Below are 24487 nucleotides of genomic sequence, written 5' to 3'. Positions count from 1 at the left end.
CTGAACGGAGTAGAGAGCACCTTAGGTATATAACCATGCTTTGGTTTGAGGACGACTTTGCAGTCGTTTGGCCCAAATTCCAAGCATGAGGCGCTAACAGTGTGGTATGTTACCCACAAGCTTGATCGATGCTAGCGCTAGCAGAAGTATGGTCTTTAGCGTCAGCGGTCACAGGTTGACTTACTGGAGTGGCTCAAAGGGAGTGCTCCTGAGAGCCCTTAGCACTGTAGACAAGTCCCATGTAGGGACGAGGCAGGTTCACCTTCAAGAAACGAACCACAAGGATGTTCCTGCCCACAGCTTGGCCAGCCACAGGGGCGTGGAACGCTGCTATGGCTGCCACATAAACCTTGAGCGTGGAGGGAGTTCGTCCCTTATCCAGCAGCTCCTGCAGGAAAGACAATATCAAAGATATGTTGCAAGAGAGAGGGTCTACGCTCCGAGCTGTGCACCAGGCAGAGAACACAGACCATTTAAAGGGATACTTCACCATTTTTTCATATTAAACTATGTTATTCCTTTAACTAAGACAAGTTGATACATACCTCTCTCGTCTCAGTGTGTGCACTCACGCGGCGCCATGAATGGCGGAATAGCACTTGGGAGCACTTCGACTCGGCGAGGTAAAAAGTCACTCCTGAAAAATCCTCTCCCCCTCTCCCTCTCACTTCATTAGAACCAACGTGACTTTTTACTGCGCCGAGTCGAAGTGCTCCCAAGTGCTATTCTGTCATACATTATAGTTATCCTTTTTACCCGCTTAGAAAAGCACCACGTTTTATTTTGTGTCACCCTACTTGGTCGTGTATCTACTCGTGTAACTGTATTTAACCCTCTGTGGTCGGCAATCACGTCGGCGTGATCTGCTCGCTTTTTTCCTTATCAGTGCAAAGGAGACTCTAAATACTCTGTTAACTTTGATGTTACAAACCAGTTTCATACATCAATCTCTCCTGTTAAGTGTGTATTATTTTTGTGTATACTCACAATAAAAACAAAGTGTTGTGCTTTTTGCCAAATAAAGAAAAATAAACATGATGCGAGTTCTGCTTTCTCTCTGTCAGTGAAATCAATTCTAAAACGTGTCCGAAAATGAACCATAACTCAGCGAATACTCAGACACACAGGCATGAAGCTTGAATTCTCTTCTTTTGAATGAAGTAATTTATATAAAAAAACAAATATTCTCAGTTTATGTAATCTGTATGAAAAGAGAGAGATGTCAGTCATTCTCATCTCAGCTCATTATTTTTAATTTGACCCCGCCCATGGAGAGCGCGCGCTATTCACACACAAATGATCTGAGGCAATCCATGTAAACTGTGAACGCCCCCATATCAGCTCGAGAAAACACATTGTACTTGTTTACACCGTCTCGCAGCGCTGTGAGGAATAATACTATTGTAATAATAATAATGGAAAATGTACCTCAGAAGTGGTGGTATTTCGAGGAGCAAGGGATGCAGCTGAGCTGAGGAATACTGTAGTAAGTTTTTTTTATTCTCAAGTGAATCGCGTTTCTGTGTGTGAATGAATGAACGGCAGAGATGCGCGCTGTTTACCACAACTCGCAAAAAGACGGTTTAAATTTGAATCGCGTTTCTGTGTGTGAATGAATGATCCGCTTTTATATTCCTTATAATATAAACGAAAGACCTATGTTACAGACATATGAAAGACAACATTTCGTTGACTAGTTTTTTGATAGATTATACATTTTTACTGAAAAATATCTGCCACCTCAAATAAGCTTTTGTTTGCCAATTTTTGCTCATATGTTAAATAAAGTATGTTTTGTCAAAAATAAAGTCATCAAATAATATGTTATTAGTGTTTTTTCCAATGTAGCCTAGGCTATATTCAAAGTAATGAATCCTTAACTTTGAAATATGTATGTTAAAATGTATACTTTAGTTTTTACAAAGAAAGATTACATTTGAATTGTTGTAATTGTAACCTTTTTAATAAAAAATATATTTACAAGGTATATGTAAACAAACTATTAAAAGGTAAATATAAGCCTTTTCTTTAAATAATTTTTATTGTGTTTTATTAGTGACAAATTTGGGGAGTGGATACATATTCTAAAACTGAAAATACAGTATGAGAATTAACTGCACAATTACTAGACATGTTTTCCTTGGATATTTTGCAAGCACAATTTGTGGGAAAATAAAAAAAAAACGGCGAGATAGCCTACCTGCCTTTACTTTTGTTTATTTATCGCTCACAATTGCTTTGTTTATAGCCGACTGATTATTTTTTTATTTTGCTCACATTTGATTTGCTTAGAGCAAATTTAGAACATTTAGTTCCTCCACATAGAGGAATTACAATAAAACAGATTGAAAAATAAAACCTATGAATCTCCTCTCATTCTTTGTTCTTTGTTCAGGCTGCCTCACTTGATGGCCCATTAGCCATTGGGGGAGTGTCTATGTCACACCCCTGGTCTGAATCTCATTAATATTGATAGGCCATTACCACTCCCACGCATAAACCTCTTCTGACAAAAAAACTGACTTACAAAGTTTAAATCAATGTATTGTTTTATGTGAACGATTAGGCAGGATGATTTTCAGATCATTTTGAAGAAAAAACTCTAGACGACAACATCCATTAGTCAAAAGTCTTATTGACACACATGTGTTTTGTGGCCTTATTTCAGAAACTTTAGTTTTTAGTTTTTTCAATAACCATGCATAAACATTATTCTCTCAAAAATACAAACATGAACATATATGTTGCTCACATATTATGGTAGCCCTGTTTGTGCTAAATAGAGTGTAATTACACCTTTGCCATTAATATGTTTATAAGCAACTGAAAAAAGCACAAATGTCAGGGCATGTCAAAACATCTCAAGGACCCCAAAAACACCTCAGACCCCAGAGGGTTAAATAGGGAAAACGTGGAAGTGTTTGGTCACTTCTAACTTCATCTTTGTTTGGACCCTAATGAATGAACTGGGCTAAGCTAAGTGCTATCAAAGTGTCGCCGCGCACCAGAGCAATTGAGTGCACGCACTGAGACGAGAGAGGTATGTATCAACTCATCTTAGTTAAGGGAATAACATAGTTTAATATGAAAAAACCGTGAAGTATCCCTTTAAGGGCATAGAGGCGTCGTGTAGATGGGGCTCTAGCCTCGGAAATAGAGTTTAAAACTCTCTCGGGGAGGTCCATAGGCTCTCATCGAGAGGCTAAATGTGCAGTGCCCACAACTCCGGCTGAGGGTGCCAAATCGTCCTGTTCGCCTGAGAGAGGAGGTCCCATCTCAGAAGGATGGGCCACGGGGCTGCTATGAGCAGCTGCATCAGCTCTAAGAACCATGGTTGGTTCCTCCAGAGAGTGGCCACAAAGAGGACTACATGTTTGTAGTCCCTGATTCGTCTGATGACCTGAGGGACCAGTGCGATAGGGCGAAAAGCGTATAGGAGAAGGCTGGGCCAGTCGTGGGCCAGCACATCCCTGCTTTTTGAGAAATAAGTTTGACAGTGAGAGGAAGGAGAAAGCTTTCTAGAGAAAGCAGTTCGTGAACGCAGCGAGGCGAGACTAGCGCTCTCGTAGCGCTGAACCTCAATGAACACGGCTTGCGGGGGCGGAGCCGGCAAGTGACGCACTCAGAGGTTTGGCCATTTTGAAACAAACGGTAGAGGAAATATACTCTTTTAGAGAAATAAGCTCTGTATACTCATCTGATAGAAGTAGGGGAGGAGCATCATTCTTAGAGATGCATAGGAAGCTAGCTTCTCATAGAAATCGCCGGATACCAACAGGGGATGCAGCCGAATCAGCTCCTTGCAGAGCGCCGGTATATCAGCTAGATAGCAGATGCTGGAGCCGAGTCAGCTTATCCGTTGCAAGGGCTTATTCAATGGTGAGAAGGCTTCTTTGGCTTAAACTCAAAAGTCCAGCGAAGAGATAGTCATCGTCGTTGAAGGAGAATTGATCTGAGTATCCTATGCCAGATCACCTGCTTTATAGCCAGATGCCACGCCCAAATTGGCGCGCTCTGGCGGGCTTCTCTGCCATAGGCTCGTGCAGCTCCGCTGCCTCGCCATTGGTTCATTTTATTACTCTGCACGAACCAATGACCGTGCAGTTTCACTGCGTGACTAAAAAGGATTCAGAATTCTGAGAAAAAATAGTTTTCCCCATAACAGCGTCTAGCGACGCAGTACGAGTAAAGTATCAAAAGGGAACTTTTATTGCGTTTTGGCCGTTCATTTACACGACAACAGCATTTTGGTGGCCTGAGAACGCAAATGCAAACGGGAAGCATTTTCATAAAGTTTTCATCTGTACAGAGGGAAAAAAAAAACTTTGTCGTGTCGATGATGCCTTCATAGGGGATAGTCTAGTTGACACGGTCTCTGTTGACACTTCAGAGCTGCGTTGTGGTTGTGTCTAGGCTCAGGTCCTTCATCAGATCTGGATCCGGCTGACTATGGTAAACCTCGGGATAAACAAAGAGACTAATATTAGCATAGATGCCATTCTTCTTATGATGTAACGAGTACATCAGGTGTTATGGGAAATATTCCCGGTTCTGGCTGGCCTAATTTATGCAGCCTAACAATCATTTTACATAATTTGAATAACATAAATTGATAATGTTTTATTTGTGTACCAGGTTAAAGAGATGTGTTTTTAGTCTAGATTTAAACTGACAGAGTGTGTCTGCTTCCCAAACAATGCTAGGAAGACTGTTCCAGAGTTTAGGTGCTAAATAGGAAAAGGGTCTGCTGCTGCCAGCAGTCGATTTTGATATTCTAGGTATTATCAACTGGCCAGAATTTTGAGATCGCAGTAGACATGAAGGACTATAATGTGTTAAGAGCAGGGGCGATTCTAGGATTTTAATTTTAGGGGGGCTCAGCCCCCAATGAGTGTATGATTTAAAAAATAAAATAAAATAAAAAGGTAACACTTTAGTTTAGGGTCTAATTCTCACTATTAGTTGTCTACTAGTTGCTTATTAACATGCATATTACTAGCATATCAGCTGGTTATAATTATTTATAAAGGCAGGGTTTTATAATCCCGAAAGTGAGGTAGTTATGGGGGTTCATGGAAATTCCCCAGAGAAAATAGTTATTTCTCTGATCTACATGTACATATGTACATATGTACATATGTACAAGGCCAAAAAATTTGATAACAATAGCTTTAAAACCACGTCAGTGGGCAGTAGATTATTGCTCTCTCCTCATCTTCATCACTGTCTTTTCTCTTTATTTTTCTCTTGCCCTGTCTCTTCCCCTCCTAAACCTAAGCTTTGACTGATATAGGCTTTTCAATTTTGTCTGTGTCAGTGAAGAAAGTAAACATAGGGTCAACTGAACTTATGAATCATTTTCTCAGACACATTAATTTCCTGAAGGCTACCAGGAAAGCTAGGTAACTAAGTTTATTAAATACATTCACAATATGTACACATTCATTATTGATCTTATGCTTAATACAGGACCGTAGACAGGGCTTTATAATCACAGAGGTCCCAAATTTGAGGTTTTTAGGGGGTACAACATTTTGATTTCTCTGATTTACATATGTGCATTTCAAGATGTTTGAAGGCCAAAAAAGGATAATAAATAGCTTTAAAAATGTCAGCGAGCAGTATATTATTTGTCAATGCCTGCTCTCCTCTCATCTCCATCACTCTGACTTTTTCTCTCAGTCTCCTTACCTGCCCTGTCTCTTCCCCTACTAAAGCAGAGCTTTTTTTAATTTACTGAAGGCTACAAATTGTATTATATTAATTCTCAATATGTACACATTCATTATTAATATTGTGCCTAATATGATGAAAACGGCTTCGTTAATGTTTCTTGTCCCCTCACAATGACACAGTAAACTAATTATTACATTACATGAATCACGTTACACAGGCCTATTTTCAGTTCAAAATGGCGAAATTAGACAAAAGTTTATTCGTTTGCCTGAATATTTGTGTTATTCGTTTAACATTTATGACTTAAAACAGCAGTCAAATATGAAATGTTTAGTTTAGCTGTAAATATATATATATATATTGTGTATTGTATTGTGTATATAATATATATATTAACCCTCTGGGGTCTAAGGGGTTTTCTGGGCCCTGGAGGTATTCTGACATGCTCTGACATTTGTGCTTTTTTCAGTTATTTATAAACATGTTAATGGCAAAGGTGTAAATTCACTCTATATAGCACAAACAGGGCTACCATAATATGCGAGCAACATGCATGTATATGTTTGAATTTTTAAGAGAATAATGTTTATGTGTGGTTATTGAAAAAAATAAAAATGAAAGTTGCTGAAATAAGACCACAAAACACATACTAAATATGTGTCAACAAGACTTTTTCAATGTATTGTTTTATAAGACAGGTTTTGCTTGGAAAGCCAATATGCGAGGGGGGCGTGAACGAGGAGTGGTTTACACCTGAGAATACAATGTCCCACCCAGTATGCGTAATGACTCTGCATAATGAGCCATTCAGTCAGGTGTGACACTGACATGAGCCACAAGAATGAATGCAAGGGCAAAATATATATTTAGAAGAAGACTTATATTGACCATTTAAGATTTTGCTTACATCTATCTTGTAAATATGTTTTGCTATTTTATTAAAAAGGTTACAATTACAACAATAATTACAATTTCAACAATATTTCAAGTGTAAACTCTTTACTCTTTCTTTGTAAAAAAATGATTATAGGCCTACATTTTATCATAATGTATTCATTAGTTTGAATATAGCCAACACTGGAACAGCTAACATCTTAGTTGATGACTTCATTTTTGACAAAAATAGTATGTTATACACACATATATATATATATACAGGTGCTGGTCATAAAATTAGAATATCATCAAAAAGTTGATTTATTTCAGTAATTCCGTTAAAAAAGTGAAACTTGTATATTATATAGACTCATTACATGCAAAGTGAGATATCTCAAGCCTTTATTTGTTATAATTTTGATGATTATGGCTTACAGCTTATGAAAACCACAAAATCAAAATCTCAGAAAATTAGAATATTACATGAAATCACACAGTATTTACACAGTAATCCCATGGTCATTGAACCAGGTTTTGGTTCTTTTGGCAGTGTGGGCCGGTGCAAATCTGCTGGAAAATGAAGTCAGCATCTCCATAAAGCTTGTCTGCTGAAGGAAGCATGAAGTGCTCTGGAAATGTCCTGGTAGACGGCTGCGTTGAGTGGAGAGCACAGTGGACCAACACCAGCCGATGACATGGCTCCCCAAACCAACACAGACTGTGGAAACTTCACACTGGACTTCAAGCATCTTGGATTGTGTGCCTCTCCATTCTTCCTCCAGACTCTGGGACCTTGGTTTCCAAATGAGATGCAAAATTTGCTCTCATCAGAAAAGAGGACTTTGGTCCACTGTGCTTTATTAAATCCAGAGTCAACGCAACCGTCTACCAGGACATTTTCAGAACACTTCATGCTTCCTTCATTTTCCAGCAGGATTTGCACCTGCCCACACTGCCAAAAGAACCAAAACCTGGTTCAATGACCATGGGATTACTGTGTAAATACTGTGTGATTTCATGTAATATTCTAATTTTCTGAGATTTTGATTTTGTGGTTTTCATAAGCTGTAAGCCATAATCATCAAAATTATAACAAATAAAGGCTTGAGATATCTCACTTTGCATGTAATGAGTCTATATAATATACAAGTTTCACTTTTTTAAAGGAATTACTGAAATAAATCAACTTTTTGATGATATTCTAATTTTATGACCAGCACCTGTATATATAACATATGAGCAGAAATTGCTAAACAAAAGCTTATTTGATGTGGCAGTATATTCTACAGTAAAAACTGTACCCAAATCTAGTCAACAAAATGTTGTCTTTCATATTTCGCCTGACTGTAACGTTGTTTGTATGAAATATTAGGGCATATAAATGTTAATTTGCAGTTTAATACGTTGCTTATACAAATAGCCTACATTTTATTTCAACATATTTCAGTCGATTTTTACTCATCTCAGTAAAGCAATACAGTTTGCTAAAACATCATCATTCATTCACACACAGAAAGGCGATTTAAATTTAAACTGTCTTTTTGCGAGCTGTGGTAAACAGCGCGCATCTCTGCCATTCGTTCATTCATTCATTCACAAACAGAAACGCGATTCACATGAGAAGGAAAAAAAACTTACTACAGAATTCCTCAGCTCAGTCGGATCCTTGCTCCTCGAAATACCCGCACTTCTGAGGTACATTTTCCATTATTATTATTCCTCACAGCGCTGCGAGACGGTGTAAACAAGTAGGCTACAATGATCTGATTAAACTTGTGTTTTCTTGAGCTGATACGGGGGCGTTCACAAGTTTGCGTGGATTGCCTCAGTCATTTGCGTTTGAATAGCGTGCGCTCTCCGTGGGCGGAGTCACATTAAAAATAATTAGATGAGATGAGAACGACTGACATCTCGCTCTTTTCTTACAGATTACATGAACTGAGAACATTTAAAAGAAGAGAATTCAAGCTTCATGCCTGTGTGTCTGTATGTCTGTTTGACTGAGTATTCGCTGAGTTATTGTTCATTTTCGGACGCATTTCAGAATGGACTACACTGACAGAGAGAAGGCAGAACTCGCTTCGTGTTTATTTTTCTTTATTTGGCAAAAAGCACAACACTTTGTTTTTATTGTGAGTATACACAAAAATAATACACATTTAACAGAATCGATTGATGTATGAAACTTGTTTGTAATATCAAAGTCAACAGAGCAAAATTAATCTCTTTTGAACTGATAAAAAAAAAAAAGCGAGCCTATCGCGCTGGCGCGATTGTCACATTACAAATAATAACTATACACATACACATATATACACTCCGCTTGCAGTCACGGAATGTAGTTAAGAGTTTTTTTTTAGGCGAGAATGTAGTTATTTAGGCGTCAAATATGTGACTTGTATATAAATATAGAGCCTATTTGACAATTGTTTCTGAGATGAGCTCCAGGCCGTCAGTGACCACTCAGCGCTTATAAATTCCAAAGTCCTTTGGGAATTTGCAGCTTGCTCTTGTGTAGATATAGTGTTTAAACATGGTGTTATTCATTTTAGTTATATCAAACGAGCAATCTTTGATCTTATTAATCTATTACTTGTTCTAGAGCAAATCAATTTGGCTAAGGGCAAATTTAAGTTTCATAACTTTATATTTGTATTTAACTTAAATCATGTACTATAACTAGCTTTTGTCATTTTTGACTGAACTGTTTGCTTGTTTATTTCCTATTTTACAAACTTCTTATACTTTTATAATAGCTAATATTGTTTATTTAAATATTCTATTTCATTTTCATTTGTATTTGGTATTGAGAAAGTATCTGTTAGTGATTATGATTTCGACTTCAGTGAAAGTAACATTTTTGCGCCGTTAGATGGCAGCAAAGACTGTCTTTATCAGTGAGTCAGTAGCAAAGACTTTTATATTGAAAGGGACTGAAACAAGGTTGTAAACAAGGATGGATTATTTTCACTTTAAGCAACACCTTATAAGCTGCAACATACAAATGCATTGAATAGCGCTGTCATGGGAAATCCCCTTAACTGTTAAAAGGACAAAGACAAATATATCGCTTTCCTCAGCAGACATTCAAAATGATTTTGTGATTATGAATATAAGATTAACCTGAAGAATATCAGCTAGATGCAGGTAATGCACTCGCTTTGTCAAATCTGTCTCTCATAATACTCTACACAATACAATAAGCTTCAATGAAGCAACTCAGCGTTCCTTCGTTACTAGTTCTAAAGTAACGTTTTAAACTTGGTAATGGAGGCTTGGACTCAACTGTTAAACTGTCAACTTGAGATTTGAATCTGTGGCGGAAGGAAATAGTTCTGCATAAAAGAGCGGGGTTTTTTTTTCAACACTCCGTTGGTGTTTCTTACTTCATTTACACACTTGTGATTATGAATATAAGATTAACCTGAAGAATATCAGCAAGATGCAGGTAATGCACTCGCTTTGTCAAATCTCTCATAATACTCTACATAATACAATAAGCTTCAATGAAGCAACTCAGCGTTCCTTCGTTACTAGTTCTAAAGTAACGTTTTAAACTTGGTAATGGAGGCTTGGACTCAACTGTTAAACTGTCAACTTGAGATTTGAATCTGTGGCGGAAGGAAATAGTTCTGCATAAAAGAGCGGGGGTTTTTTTCAACACTCCGTTGGTGTTTATTACTTCATTTACACACTTGTGCCATTGAACTGAAATCACAGTCGTAACCCTGCGATATGGATCTATATCAGCATTGCTGTGATTGCCTTCGGCTACTCGTGTAATATTGCTCATATGTCTAATATTGATCTGTTGATCTGTTGACTCGTGTAATATTGCTCATATGTCTAATATTGATCCGTTGATCTGCAGCAGGACATCTCAGATCTTGTATATACTCCATTTAGATAAGGCTGTTATAAAAACCCTCCTGTTATAAATATGGTAGAACTATCACTTCTACCACTAAAGATTGCTTTAAAAATAATCATCCTGATCAGTTTCTACTCCTCGGCATACCAGATAGCTTAGAAGAACTCGATGTTGCGACAGAAACTATTGACTCTCTCTTTTACAGCACTTTAGACACAGATGCTCCTTTGCGCTTAAAGAAGATTAAGGAAAATAGTCAGACAGCGTGGTATAATGTGCACACTCGGGCCCTCAAAAAAGCAACCCGAGAAATGGAGCGCAGCTGGAAGAAAACAAAACTAGAAGTATTTTGCATTTCGTGGAAGGAAATTGTTATTGCATATAGAAAGGCCTTGAAAACTGCTAGATCTGCTTACTTTTCGACTCTCTTATAAGAGAACAAACATAACCCTAGGTAATTATTTGATGCAGTGGCTAAATTAATGGCAAAAAAAATGTTTCAACTTCAGACGTTTCCAAACAGCACAGCAGTAATGACTTTCCTGAATTTCCTTTCTTGCTAGATTGATACTATTAGAGAGAAAATTATAACCATGCAACAGACTAGTACAGTATCACATCAGATTTCGAGGTAAAGACCCCCTGAGGAACAATTGCATTCATTATTTGCTATAAGAGGTGAAGAATTGTCTAAACTTGTTAAAGTGACATGACGTGTAGACAGAGTGTGTGCTCTGCATTTCACCCATCCAAGTGCAGTGAGTATTGAACAATAACACACACACCGTGAACACCACCCGGAGCAGTAGAAAATCATCAAAATCAACAAAATGTACAGCATGTTAGACCCTATAGCTACTAAGTTACTGAAAGGGATGATTCTAGAAATTATAGATCCTCTTCTTAATATTATTAATTCATCATTGTCATTTAGGATACGTACTTATGTTTAGGATATCGATACAACTTTTGAGATGACTGTTATTAAACCTCTTATTAAAAAAAAAAAACTTGATCCTAAAGAATTAGCTCATTACAGATAAATATTGAATCTACTTTTTCTGTCAAAGATACTAGAAAAGGCAGTATCCTCACAACTGTGTTCCTTTATTGAAAGAAATGGTATCTGCAAGGATTTCCAGTCAGGATTTAGACCATATCATAGTACTGAGACTGCTCTCATTAGAGTTACAAATGATTTGCTCTTACCATCCGATCATGGCTGTATCTCTCTATTAGTGTTTCAGGATATCAGTGCTGCATTTGATACTATCAACCACAACATTCCTTTGAATAGACTCAAAAATTCCGTTGGCATTAGTGGAATTGCATTGGCATGGTTCAAATCATACTTATCTGACCATTACCAATTTGTAACATTAAATGAAGAGGTGTCATATCAATCACAAGTTCATTATGGAGTATGGCTCAGTACTAGGACAGTTGCTTTTCATTCTGTAGATGCTACCCTTGGGAGATATTGTGAGGAAGCATGGTGTTAGTTCCCTTTCAGTCGCTCACGTTCGACGTAACGTCGACGTGACGACGTAATTGGGATCACTTCAGGGAGCCCTATCAACTTCGAGTGTCTACAGAACGAGCCAATGAACGTTGGCGTGCGTGAATCGCGTCACGCGCCCCCGCCCCGCAGCGCGGGTATAAACAGGAAGCAGGCGCACGCACACATTGTCTTTCACTTCGGAGCCGAGCTTTTGCTTTCACTTCCGAACTCTACAGGAAAAGACTGCCTTTGAGAACGAGAAGAGGACTCTCCTTGTGTTGGTGTGACGCCGCGATCAGCGGTGGCCGCGAGCATTGCAGCTCACAACTGCTGTTTTCACAGCACTATTGTTCTGTGTCTGTGTGTGTGTGTGTGTGTGTGTGTGTGTGTCAGTTCGGTGGGCATTTCCCTGTGTGTTCATTCACACCGCGGCTACCCCTGGGTGCCTCAGCACTGAGAGAGTTATTTTTTTTTATTTTTTTATTTTTTTTCACTAAAAGAGCAACACAAGCGTGACCCGGTGTCTTTTTCAAGATGTCATTCCGCTTGTGCGTTTCTGGATGCCGTCATTCCCTGGCGCCAGCAGATGGCCACAGTAGTTGCCTCTCATGTTTGGGCATTCAACACGCTGAGGCAGCTTTTGTGGATAGTTCATGTTCCCATTGCGGGAATATGACTATCTCAGCGCTTAGATCGAGACTCGCTTACCTCAAGGGAGGTGCAGTCCCCTCGCCTATGCCCCGATCTAGTGTTTATTCTGCCCCGCAGAATAGACCTACTTCAGTGCATGACCAGGGTGATCTGAGGATTACCGTGAGGGCTTCCCCGTCGAGTCAACCTCCGCGGGCCCCTCACGCCTCACAAGCGCTGCTGCCATTGGAGTCCCTTAGCGAACGTCTTGGTCCTTCTCCGGAATGACCAACCGTTTCCTTTGAGGCTCCTCCTGACGACCAGATGTCGATCGCAGCATCAGAGGGGGAGCTTCAGTCCTCTGGAGATGACGACTCGGCTGCGTTACCCCCCTCGGGGCGTGTAGCGTTGTCCGAGACCGATCCAGAATGGGCGGCTATGCTTTCCCGGGCCGCCGAGAAAGTTGGGCTTGCGTGGAACCCTCCACCACATCCCGAAGCTTCTCGGTTGGACAATTGGTTTCTCGGGGCAGGCCGTGCTGGTTCTCAGTGCGCCGCCCCGGTACCATTCTTTCCAGAGGTGCATGAGGAGCTTTCTAGGACGTGGAAGGCACCGTATAGTGCCCGAAGCCGTCTTAGTGGCTCCTCCCCCCTCGCCACCCTCGACGGCGGGGCAGCTAAGGGGTATGTGGATATCCCCCCAGTGGAGCGGGCCGTCGCAATGCAACTGTGTCTGGCGTCCGCCTCCTCTTGGCGGGGTAATCCACGCCTCCCGTCCAAGGCCTGTAAGTTTTCGTCCGGTCTAAAGGCTTACAAGGCCTGTGGACAGGCTGCTTCCGCCCTCCATGCCATGGCGCTCTTACAGGTCCACCAGGCCCAGGCGCTCATGGACATGAACGAGGGTGGTTCTGACCCAGAGCTCCTCCGGGAGCTCCGTGTGGCAACCGACCTCGCCCTACGGGCGACGAAGGAAACCGCACGTTCAGTCGGTCAGGCGATGTCCACCTTGGTGGTCCAGGAGCGCCACCTTTGGCTCAACCTGGCGGATATGAGGGACACCGATAAATATCGGTTCCTGGATGCCCCTCTTTCCCAGGTTGGGTTGTTCGGCGACGCAGTCGAGAGCTTTGCCCAGCAGTTCTTGGCCTCACAGAAGCAGACGGAGGCCATCCGGCACATCCTGCCCCGGCGAACCGCTGCTGCTCCCTCCCATCCGCAGGCCGCAGACCCTCCGTCTACTCGTCGCCGAGGTCGGCCTTCTGCGGCGTCCTCCGCTCCCACTAAGCCCCAGCAGCAGCAACCATCCAGGCCTCGGCGTGGAGCAAGCCGTAGGAAGCCGACCCCGCCCGTCCAGGCCGCTGCCAAACCAGGAGGCAAGCGACGGTGCAAACGACCCTGAGACGGGCGACCCAGAGGTGGATCAAGTTGCTCTTCAGGAGATGGCGAAGGAGCCACTCCTTCCCCCGGTGGAGGGCCGGGTGGAGAATCTTTTGTTTCCTTTTCTTTTTGTTCCGTTTTTTGTTCGTACCCACATTTTTAAAAAAAAGAGCAATTTCTGAAACCTCTGGGCCCCAAGAGGGCGCGCTTGGCAGTCGACGACGCCGCCATGCCTTGTCACTCCCGAGCCCCTCTTTCATCACCAGCAGGCAGCAGTGGCTGTGTCCCGGACGCACTGACGCCTCCGCACACTCACTCTGCTCTTCGACGGAAGCAGGTATGTGCTGCACCACACACTCAGACCCCACTTCGGGCCGCTGTGCCGTCCGAGTCGGGTCCCTGCATTCCGCCGCGCTGCCCCACCCCCGGGTACGTCTGTGGTGCCGTTGGTCCCGCTTGCTTGGTCTCTGGGAGCCTGGTTAACACTTCCCAGCCCATCTCGCTGGCTCATCCGTACCATCAGACTCGGCTATGCGATTCAGTTCGGCCGGCGTCCCCCTGCTTTCAAGGGCATTCTGTTCACCCGTGTTCTGGCGGACAATGCCCCTGTGCTCAGGGCAGAGATCGCAGTCCTACTGGCGAAGGACGCGATCGAGCCGGTCCCTCCAGCAGATATGAAGACAGCTACTTCTACAGCCCGTACTTCATTGTACCCAAGAAAGATGGTGGGTTACGACCAATCTTGGACCTGCGCGTCCTGAACCGGTCCCTTCACAGGCTACCGTTCAAGATGCTTACGCAGAAACGCATTTTCAAATGCATCCGTCCCCAAGATTGGTTTGCAGCAATCGACCTGAAGGACGCGTACTTTCATGTCTCGATTCTCCCTCGACACAGACCGTTTCTTCGCTTTGCGTTCGAGGGGCGGGCATATCAGTACAAAGTCTTACCCTTCGGGCTGGCCCTGTCGCCCCGCGTCTTCACGAAAGTCACGGAGGCGGCCATTGCTCCCATGTGTGAGCGTGGTGTTCGCATTCTCAACTACCTCGACGACTGGCTTATTCTGGCCCAGTCGAGAGAGCAGTTGTGCGAACACAGGGACATGGTGCTCAGTCACCTCAGCCACCTAGGGCTTCGGGTCAACTGGGAAAAGAGCAAACTCACCCCCGGGCAGAGGATCTCTTTTCTCGGTATGGAGTTGGACTCGATCAACATGACAGCGTGCCTCACCGAGGCCCGTGTCCAGTCAGTGTTGAACTGCGTGAGCACGCTCAGATGCAGAACAGCAGCACCACTGAAACTTTTTCAGAGGCTCCTGGGGCATATGGCATCTGCAGCCGCGGTTACTCCGCTCGGATTGCTTCATATGAGGCCGCTCCAACACTGGCTCCATGATCGAGTCCCGAGATGGGCGTGGCAGAGCGGCTCGTGCCGGGTCCAAGTGACTCCGCACTGTCGCCAAACTCTCAGCTTGTGGTCCCTTCGTTCCTGCGGGCAGGTGTTCCCCTGGAACAAGTGTCCAGGCACTCTGTGGTCTCCACGGATGCCTCTGCCACCGGCTGGGGGGCCATGTACAAATGGGCATGCAGCTTCAGGTCTGTGGACGGGGCCTCAACTGCATTGGCACATCAACTGCCTCGAGTTGTTAGCAGTATGTCTTGCGCTGAGCCGCTTCAAAACGCTGCTACTAGGCAAGCATGTACTGGTCCGTAAGGACAGCACTGCCAAGGTGGTCTACGCTCCCGCCGCATGTCACAACTCGCCCGCCATCTCCTCCTCTGGAGTCAGAAGCATCTGAGGTCACTTCGTGCCGTTACATTCCGGGCCTGCTCAACCGTGCAGCCGACGAGCTTTCACGGCAGCAGGTGCTACCGGGAGAATGGCGACTCCATCCCCAGGTGGTCCAGCTGATTTTCAGGCGCTTCGGGACCGCACAGTTTGCGGCCCCGGACACGTCTCACTGCCAGTTGTTTTATTCCCTGACCGAGGGGACCCTCGGCACGGATGATCTGGCACACAGCTGGCCCCGGGGCCTACGCAAGTATGTGTTTCCCCCAGTGAGCCTTCTTGCACAGACCTTGTGCAAAGTCAGGGAGGACGAGGAGCAGGTCTTGCTAGTTGCGCCGTATTGGCCCAACCGGACCTGGTTCCCGGAACTAGTGCTAGTCCCTTCGGGCAGGATGTGGCTCCGCAGCGTCCTTTCCCCTGGAAAGGTACGCTTTCCCAGTGTTATCCAAGAGTTCCACTGTGTGGGGTATAATGGAACAGCAGTTGAACTCCCTCTATGCAGGTCTTCCGCCCCAGCAGTTGGGGGTCTGAGAGTCTTGCATAGGGCGCTGGATGTGGCAGCAACTGTGGCGTTTTCCATGGGATCCCAATTACGTCGTCGACTGAGCGACTGAAAGGGAACGTCTCGGTTACTAATGTAACCCTCGTTCCCTGAAGGAGGGAACGGGAGACGTAACGTCCCGTCGCCACCGTTGCTGACCATCGCTGCATGGCTGTCACAAATCTTGGCTCCTCAGCAAAAAACAATGTGTGCATGCACCCGCTTCCTGTTTATACCCGCGCTGCGGGGCGGGGGCGCGTGACACGATTTACGCACGCCAACGTTCATTGGCTCGTTCTGTAGACACTCGAAGTTGATAGGGCTCCCTGAAGCAATCCCAATTACGTCGTCACGTCGACGTTACGTCTCCCGTTCCCTCCTTCAGGGAACGAGGGTTACATTAGTAACCGAGACGTTTTCACTGTTACACTGATGATACTCAGATCTATATATCTTCGCACCCTAACGAAACATACCAATTCACAAAATTAACGGAATGCATAGTTGATATAAAAAATTAGATGACTAGTATTTTCCTACTACTTCATTCTGAACAGAAAAAAACAGAGATTCTAAGTACTGGTCAAAAAACCTCCACAAATCTATTATTCTATAATAATCTAGAATAACACTTGATGGCTGCTCTGTCAAGTATTTGTCATCAGTTAGGAACCTGGGTGTGCTCTTTGATTCCAATCTTTCATTTAAAAGCCACATATCTAGCATCTGTAAAATCACATTTTTCCATCTAAAAAATATATCTAAATTACGACATATGCACTTAGTGACAAATGCAGAAAAAAGTTATTTCATGCATTCATGACCTCAAGACTAGATTATTGTTATGTTCTAGTCTGGTTGTAATACTAGTCTGGATAGTTGCCCTGCACGCTTAATAAACAAACTCCAGCTGATCCAAAATGCAGCAGCTAGAGTTCTTACTAGAACCAGGAAGTATTAACATATTGCCCTGATTCTGTCAACACTGCATTGGCTCCATATTAAACGCCACATACATTTTAAAATCTTGCTAATTATCTACAAAGCACTAAATGGTTTAACTCCTCAGTATTGAGCGAGCTCTTTACACATTATAATCCTTCGCATCTATTGCAATCTCAAAATTCTGGTCAGTTGATAAAACCTATAATATCATAATCAACTGCAGGCGGTAGATTCATTACCTATTTAGTAGGGGTGTGACGAGATCTTGTGCCATGAGATTGATAAGAAAAAAAGTATTGATTTTTGTTATTTATATTGTTTTTATTTATATGTTCAATTTGTGGAAAGGAGTTCAATCAGGTGGTCAAACACAGCCTCAATCAGAAGTTCTGGAAGTCATAATTCATGTACAGTAAGGTCTGAAGAGGCTCATGTGAAATCAAACAGGAGAAAAGCCAGTCAGTTGAGTTTGTGGCAAAACCTTTTACAGTGCTGGTATATTGTTGTATTTGATCATTCATACTCAAAGTAGAACTGAAATGACATTCATTACAAGATTATTAGTTAACACATTTCAAAATGCACCTGCAGACTATTTTTCCAGTCATGAATTTTGTCATTGAGGATTTCTATAAAATATTGTGCAAAAATCGCCTCGTGTCGTTCTTGTGAACCCAATCTTTTGTCTTGTCTCGTGAGATAATAGTCTCCTCACACCCCTACTATTTAACACCCAAACTCTTGAATAGTCTTCCTAGCCTTGTTCAGGAAGCAGACATACTCTGTCAGTTTAAATCTAGACTAAAAACACATCTCTTTAACCTGGCATACACATTATCAATTTCTATTATTCAAATTAGTTAAATGATTGTTAGGCTGTGCATGGTCCCAGTCTGTCATTATCCATTTTGTGTGTGAGTGTTGTGTTGTGTTTTCGCAGGTGATCGGCTGATTGTTGCATGATTGGGAACACCGGCACACAGGTGATCGGCTGATTGTTGCATGATTGGGAACATCGCAACAGGCTGCATAAATTAGGTCAACCAAGGTTACACTTCCTATAACACCCAACATAATTGTTACATCGTAAGAATAATGGCATCTACGCTAATATAAGTCTATTGGTCTCATCCTCATCCCGAGGTTACTGTAGTCAGCCGGATCCGGTCCATATCTAGATCGGATGGTGGAACAAAACGAAGGAGACCGTGAAGGCCTCGTCGACATGACAGCCATCAACACAGATCTTAAGCAGAGACCACAAGGACCAGACCGGTCCTCCGCACAGACCCTATGGCCAGCTTCGGCTCCATACCGGCGTGATGAATCCGATCTTTAAGCAAAAGGAACTGGATGAATATTAGAATGCTTCCGATCCCAATCTGAATTCTGACTTGTGATGCAGCCTGAATCATAATGACACTGTGTCCGTTTGTTGGCCAGAAGAGAACTGGTCCCCCGACTGAGCCTGGTTTCTCCCAAGGTTTTTTTCTCCATTCTGTCACCTGATGGAGTTTGGGATCCCTGCCACTGTCACCTCTGGCTTGCTTAGTTGGGCACACTTAATATTCAACAATATTATTTATCTGACTGTATTGGTGCTTTTGTATGAGAACTGAACTGTGCTGTATGATGACAATTTTTTACAAAACTGCTTTATAGATTAAATTTACTAATTAAATAACTGATTATCCTTACAACAGAACTGAATCAACACTAAACTGACTTCAGATGATCAACACCCGAAATGTATCATTTTCCTGTTATCACTGTAAAGCTGATTTGAAACAATCTGTGTTGTATAAAGTGCTATATAAATAAAGGTGACTTGACTTATACACAATGCTTTTGACTATATAAATATTTTAAACATTTTAAAAGAAGTCTCTTATGCTCACCAAGTCTGCATTTATTTGATTAAAAATACCAACAAAACAAAACAAAAAACCCCAGTAATATTGTTAAATATTATGACAATTTAAAATAACTGTTTTCTATTTGAATATATCTTAAAATAGAATTTATTCCTGTGATACAAAGCTGAATTTTCAGCATCATTACTCCAGTCTTCAGTGTCACATGATCCTTCAAACACACACACACACACAGCGCACCGATAACGATTTAGACCAAAAGGGGTGAGGAGTTATGTAAAAGTTTCTAAATGTTTTTTGTTTCTTTTAAATATTTAAAGGGGGGGGGGGGTGAATTGCTGTTTCATGCATACTGAGTTTTTTACACTGTTAAAGAGTTGGATTCCCATGCTAAACATGGACAAAGTTTCAAAAGTTAAGTTGTACGTTTGAAGGAGTATTTTTGTTCCAAAAATACTCCTTCCGGTTTGTCACAAGTTTCGGAAAGTTTTTTTCGAGTATGGCTCTGTCTTACGTAAGATAGAGCGGAATTTCCTTATATGGGTCCTAAGGTCACTTCTCCGCGGCCGCGCGCGCACTCGCAGACCAGAGAGAGAAGAGAGCGAAAGCAGTACGTTACCTCAAAGCGCTATGCTCGGCTTTTAGGGAAGTCAATGTCACCAAAGAAGTGGGTTTTTGGTTGGCAGGGCAAGACAACCCTGCACAGATTCCCAAAGAACCCAGCGTTAAGGGAATAGTGGATGGAGTTTGTTTTTTCGAAGCATCAACGGAGGTTGTGCACGACTCTTTGTTCCCTGCATTTCGACGATGATTGTTTTATAAACAAAGCCCAGATCGACTTATTTGCAGATCGTCTAATGCTTAATGATCGAGCAGTCACGGTGAGTAAACTACTTCAAATGTCTCTCTGTGTTGTTGTTACATCAGTTAGCACAGCTATAGCACACCGCCCACACGGCCCGCCCCCAGCCGCTCGGTTTTTTCCGGAAAGACTCGGTACAGCCAATCTTTCACTTATAAATATAATAAAACTAAAGACGTTTTGGAGATATGAAGGATGCAATACTACTCTATAGGTACTCAAGATTAACAGGAGATTGAGTGAAAATGAGCATTTCACCCCCCCCCCCCCCCCCCCCCCCTTTAAGAATGATTTATTTTAGTTATACCAAGGTTTCTTTGAACTGGCACAAATCGAGCACAAAAGAATAATTCCATTTTGAAACAATTTAAATGACATGGTGTGGACAGTGTGTGTTTTTTTTTTTTTTTTTTTGTTATATTTAAGAGTATACACCACTTACAGGGTTTTTTTTAATGGCACAAATTGAGCATAAACCAATGGCACGGTTTTGGAACAATTTAGATGACATGGGGTGGAGAGTGATGTAACTGTCCCTAAAAAAGTTTTTTTGTTATATTTAAGACAGGGTTATAGTTACAGGTTTTTGTATTTGTTATTTATAAGGAGGGGAAATAGATACAGTGTCGAGCACAAACAAATGATACCGGTTTGGAGCGATACCACACAATCAAAAAAATAATGTTCAATATCTCAAAATAAACCAGCACAAACGAATGACATAGTTTTAGGGATTATTTAATTTTATGGAGTGCCAACTTCACGGAGGTCATAAGGCTGTGGCGCGAGAGAAGTTGTGATGGTCATTCATGAATGCTCTGCATTCACTCAAGCAGTTTTAAAACGTGGACTATAGTGGTTGCTACGCACTTGATTATACATAATACATACATTAAAATGTAGTTAAAATGTTAAAAAGTAATTTTTCAATAGCTAATTTCTCCAAACACGTCCATATACGCAATCTTTGATCATAATCCAAATTAGTAAGTGTGGAATTACAATCTGTTTAAGATCTGATGATTCTACGTCCTGACATAACATCACATGAAAAACTAAGGTGAAGCACATTGTATTTAACATTTAAAGATTGAGGTGATGATATCAGATGAATGGTTCTGTTAAGCAAAGTTTCCAGCTTTCTACCAGTTCCTGTTCTCTTTATTGTCTTTAATGGCAATAAGCCTCTACCTTTTGTCTTTAATGGCTCTTGGAGCCCCTGTCCCATTCTTTGAATAGTTATGCTGATTGTATTAGGACTGGTGACACTCTAGAGTCTGCGGCGGTTTGCTATAACTGTATACTTCATTTGCATGCTTTGTTTAAGGTCGTCAGCCAGGTGAGATTCATTCTCTGTTCAACCAGGGAAGGTTAACAACAGTCACAGTGTGTTAACAGTAGTTTATTCTCTGCTTTACAAGGGTAGGTGGTTTATCCTCTGTCTAATCAGGGAGGTTGTTTAACAATAGTTACCCTCTCCGTTGCTAGAGAAGTTTTATCCTCAGTAAAGTTAGGGAAGATTAATCCTCTGCTTTAAAAGGCAAGGTTATTTATCATCTGTGTAGTCAGAGATTATTCATCCTCTGTTCAACCAGTGAAGTGTGTTCAAGTGTTTAAACAGATTGTTAACAGTAGTTAATCCTCTGCTTTGCTAGAAAAGTGGTTCATCCTCTGTTTAATCAGGGAAGGTTGTTTGTTCAACCAGTGAAGTGTGTGTTAAAGTGTTTAAACAGTTTGGGAAGTTTGGAACAGTCAGGGAAGGTTGAATACATTACATTTTCTTGGAATACATACATTAACTAGGTTATCCTCTGCTCTGTCAGGCAAGTGTTGGTATGGTCAATTGAAGAATGCAAAAAAGTACTTGGTGCATGTATTAGAAAGAAAAACATAAAAGCATAAAAACATAAAAGGCATTATCTGTTGCCACAGAGAATTTACTTTATACATTGCACATGAACGAGCTCAGTGTATAGCTAAGTTAAAAGAACAAAACCAACAATTGCACACTCGAGTGTCTCATCTAACTAAAAAGGTGGGCCATAAACCACAACCAAATGTGACTCAAAAGAACAACAGTCAGATGAAAGCTGTCCCAACTTAGTCTTTATGTAGAATAGAGGACAGTAGCAATACTGGATTGATGGACAAACATGTATTGTCAGCACAGGTATGCCTACCTGCTGGGAATCGCTGCCTGAAGCACCTCCACTAGTGCCGTTAGACCAGCTGCGGGTTCATCAGCCGGGAGCCACTCTTCACTGATTTTTTGCTCCTTTAATTCCAGAACATCTTGAGGGGATGGAGTAGTCCCAGTCACTGCCACCTCCCACAGCTGGTCCTAGGATTCCTGTTAAGCCCATGTTCTGTCCCTTCTACAGAGCCAAAGCTAGAAACTCCCTCTTTCTGCCTCCTTTGTCAGATCTATGAGTGCATGCCCTCTTTTTTCACGGTCGGTGATGCCCAGAGACTTCAGGAGCCGCTGGGTAGATACTCCAATGTAGCCTCTACAGCCGACTTCCACAGGGAAGGTAAGAGCCCTCCACCCACCTTGAGAGAACGCAGCTGCCAGCTCTGTGTACCTCTCCTTCTTCCTCTCAAAGGCAGACTCCAGCCCCTCTATGCATGGGATAGTCAGTTCAACCATGATGACTGTCTTAACAGGGATGAACCAGAGGACGATGTCAGGCCATAAGAAGGTTGCGGTGATCTCTACTGGGAACCTTAGCTGGTGGTCAAGGTCAGCTACCATGCTCCACTCCCCTTCTGGTGACAAGAGATACCACTCCTTCAGGCTGCTGCTGTCAAATTTGGCCCTCTCCACCTTGCCTGACGAAGCGGATCCGCTGCTGGGATATTGCTAAATGGGATCTGTTTGCCTCTAGCCTGCGCTTCTCCAGGACTTCTGCAAGCTTGCGCAGGACTTGGTCGTGGCACCATCAGTAGCGGCCCTGGATCAGTGCTGCCTTGAACCAAGAGAGGGTGCGCTGGAGACTTGGATTCTGGGAGGAGCAAAGATGACAGTTCTCCGATCCGTACCACAAATGTAGGATCTGGGGACCGAGAAGGACATCATACGTGGCCCCTATGAGGAAGCTAAGCCTTGCTTGGGGCATCTTCCACATATCAGCCAACGTGATGTTCCTGTTAATAGCTTCCCAGGTTGTCCATCTGCCTTGCTGGTGTAGACACATGGCTCTAACCTTGTAGCACTCCTCCTCCATCTTCGACACTTCAGTGATCACAAGGTCCTTCCTTTCCTTTGTAGATGCTTTAAAACCACATTTTGGGTGTAGATCCCCAGCCAAGACCTTGTCCTTCCTGGCTGTGAAAACCCAACGATCTCCAGATGCTTTAGCCGGTTGGTGGCCTGTTCCACTGTCTGCGTCATACTCCTCTTGCGTCCTGTGCGGATTTGGCCTTCTGTGTTTCTCACAAGCGGATCAGGCGATTCTCTTAGCTCAAATAGCAGCCTCACTTTCTCCTGCTTGTAGCCCAGGTTGATGGATTTCAGTGAGAGTTCCAAAATGTTCCTCCCAAATAGTGCCATGTTGACAAGGGCGCAGGGGAGGCCAAGCCATTTCTTGATGTAGCCGTTTGCCTTCCTGTCCATTTTCAGGACCGTTGTTGAAGAAAGGTTGCACTGTTTCAGAGGCCACACCAGATGCTTATTCAGAGTAAACTGGTAACACCAGACCTTGAACTTCCCTGGGAGACAGCTTTGGTCAATCTTGTTCAGCCCATCTATGAGCTCAGTATCGCATCAGGCAGTGCATTGTAGTCTCCTTGAGGAATATTTTGATTCATTCATTTCTTTAGGAGAGGAAGAATTTTCCAAACTCGTTAAATCATCTAAATCGACAATGTATGTTAGACCCTACACTGACTAAGCTATTGAGAGATGCTTCCAGAGGTTTATAGATCCTCTTCTTAATATCATTCATTCATATTTGTCATTAGGATACAGACCAAAAACTGGCTGGCTATGATTAAACCGCTTGTTAAAAAAACGCAACATGATCCCACAGAATTAGTCAATTACAGGCCGATCTCAAATCTACCTTTTCTGTCAAAGATACAAGAAAAGGCAGTATCCTCACAACTATGTTCCCTTTTAGAAAGAAATGGTATCTGCGAGGATTTTCAGTCAGGATTTAGACCGTACCGTACAGGATTTAGTGTTAGTGTTACTCGTCACTCGACTCGACTTGATAGTGTTATTAGTGTTAATCAATCTTAGTGCTGCATTTGATACTATCGACCACAACATTCTTTTAAATAGACTCGAAAATTATGTTGGCATTACTAGAATTGCATTAGCATGGTTTAAATCATACTTATCTGACCGTTATCAGTTTGTAGCAGTAAATGAAGAGATGTCTTATCGAAGTTCAGTATGGCATACCACAAGGCTCAGTGCTAGGAACTTTGCTGTTCATGCTACCCTGCAAAGTAAGGAGATATCATTAGGAAGCATGGCATTAGTTTTCACTGTTATGCTGATGATACTCCGCTCTATATTTCTTCACGCCATGACAAAACTTACC

The 24487-nt window shown here is 42.5% G+C and overlaps 1 protein-coding gene across 5 annotated transcripts in view; it reads right to left on the bottom strand.

Moving 5' to 3' along the window:
• acvr1c (activin A receptor type 1C) overlaps positions 1–24487 on the bottom strand; it is a 105666-nt gene that overhangs the window by 39157 nt on the left and 42022 nt on the right. For 2 of the 5 annotated variants that reach the window (XM_079881298.1, XM_079881299.1), the window contains one exon: positions 24287–24385. The exons of 2 other annotated variants lie outside the window; for them this stretch is intronic. The gene's annotated coding sequence lies outside the window, so the exon portion shown is untranslated. Of the gene's footprint in view, positions 1–22120; positions 23754–24286; positions 24386–24487 lie in introns of those variants that run through there. One more of the 5 variants, XM_079881301.1, reaches the window with a different exon arrangement.

This window comes from Squalius cephalus (genome assembly GCF_949319135.1).
Source record: "Squalius cephalus genome assembly, chromosome: 9".
Lineage (NCBI taxonomy): Eukaryota > Metazoa > Chordata > Actinopteri > Cypriniformes > Leuciscidae > Squalius > Squalius cephalus.
The sequence above is the reverse complement of the archived record's forward strand: the minus strand, read 5'-3'. Positions and strand labels throughout refer to the sequence as shown.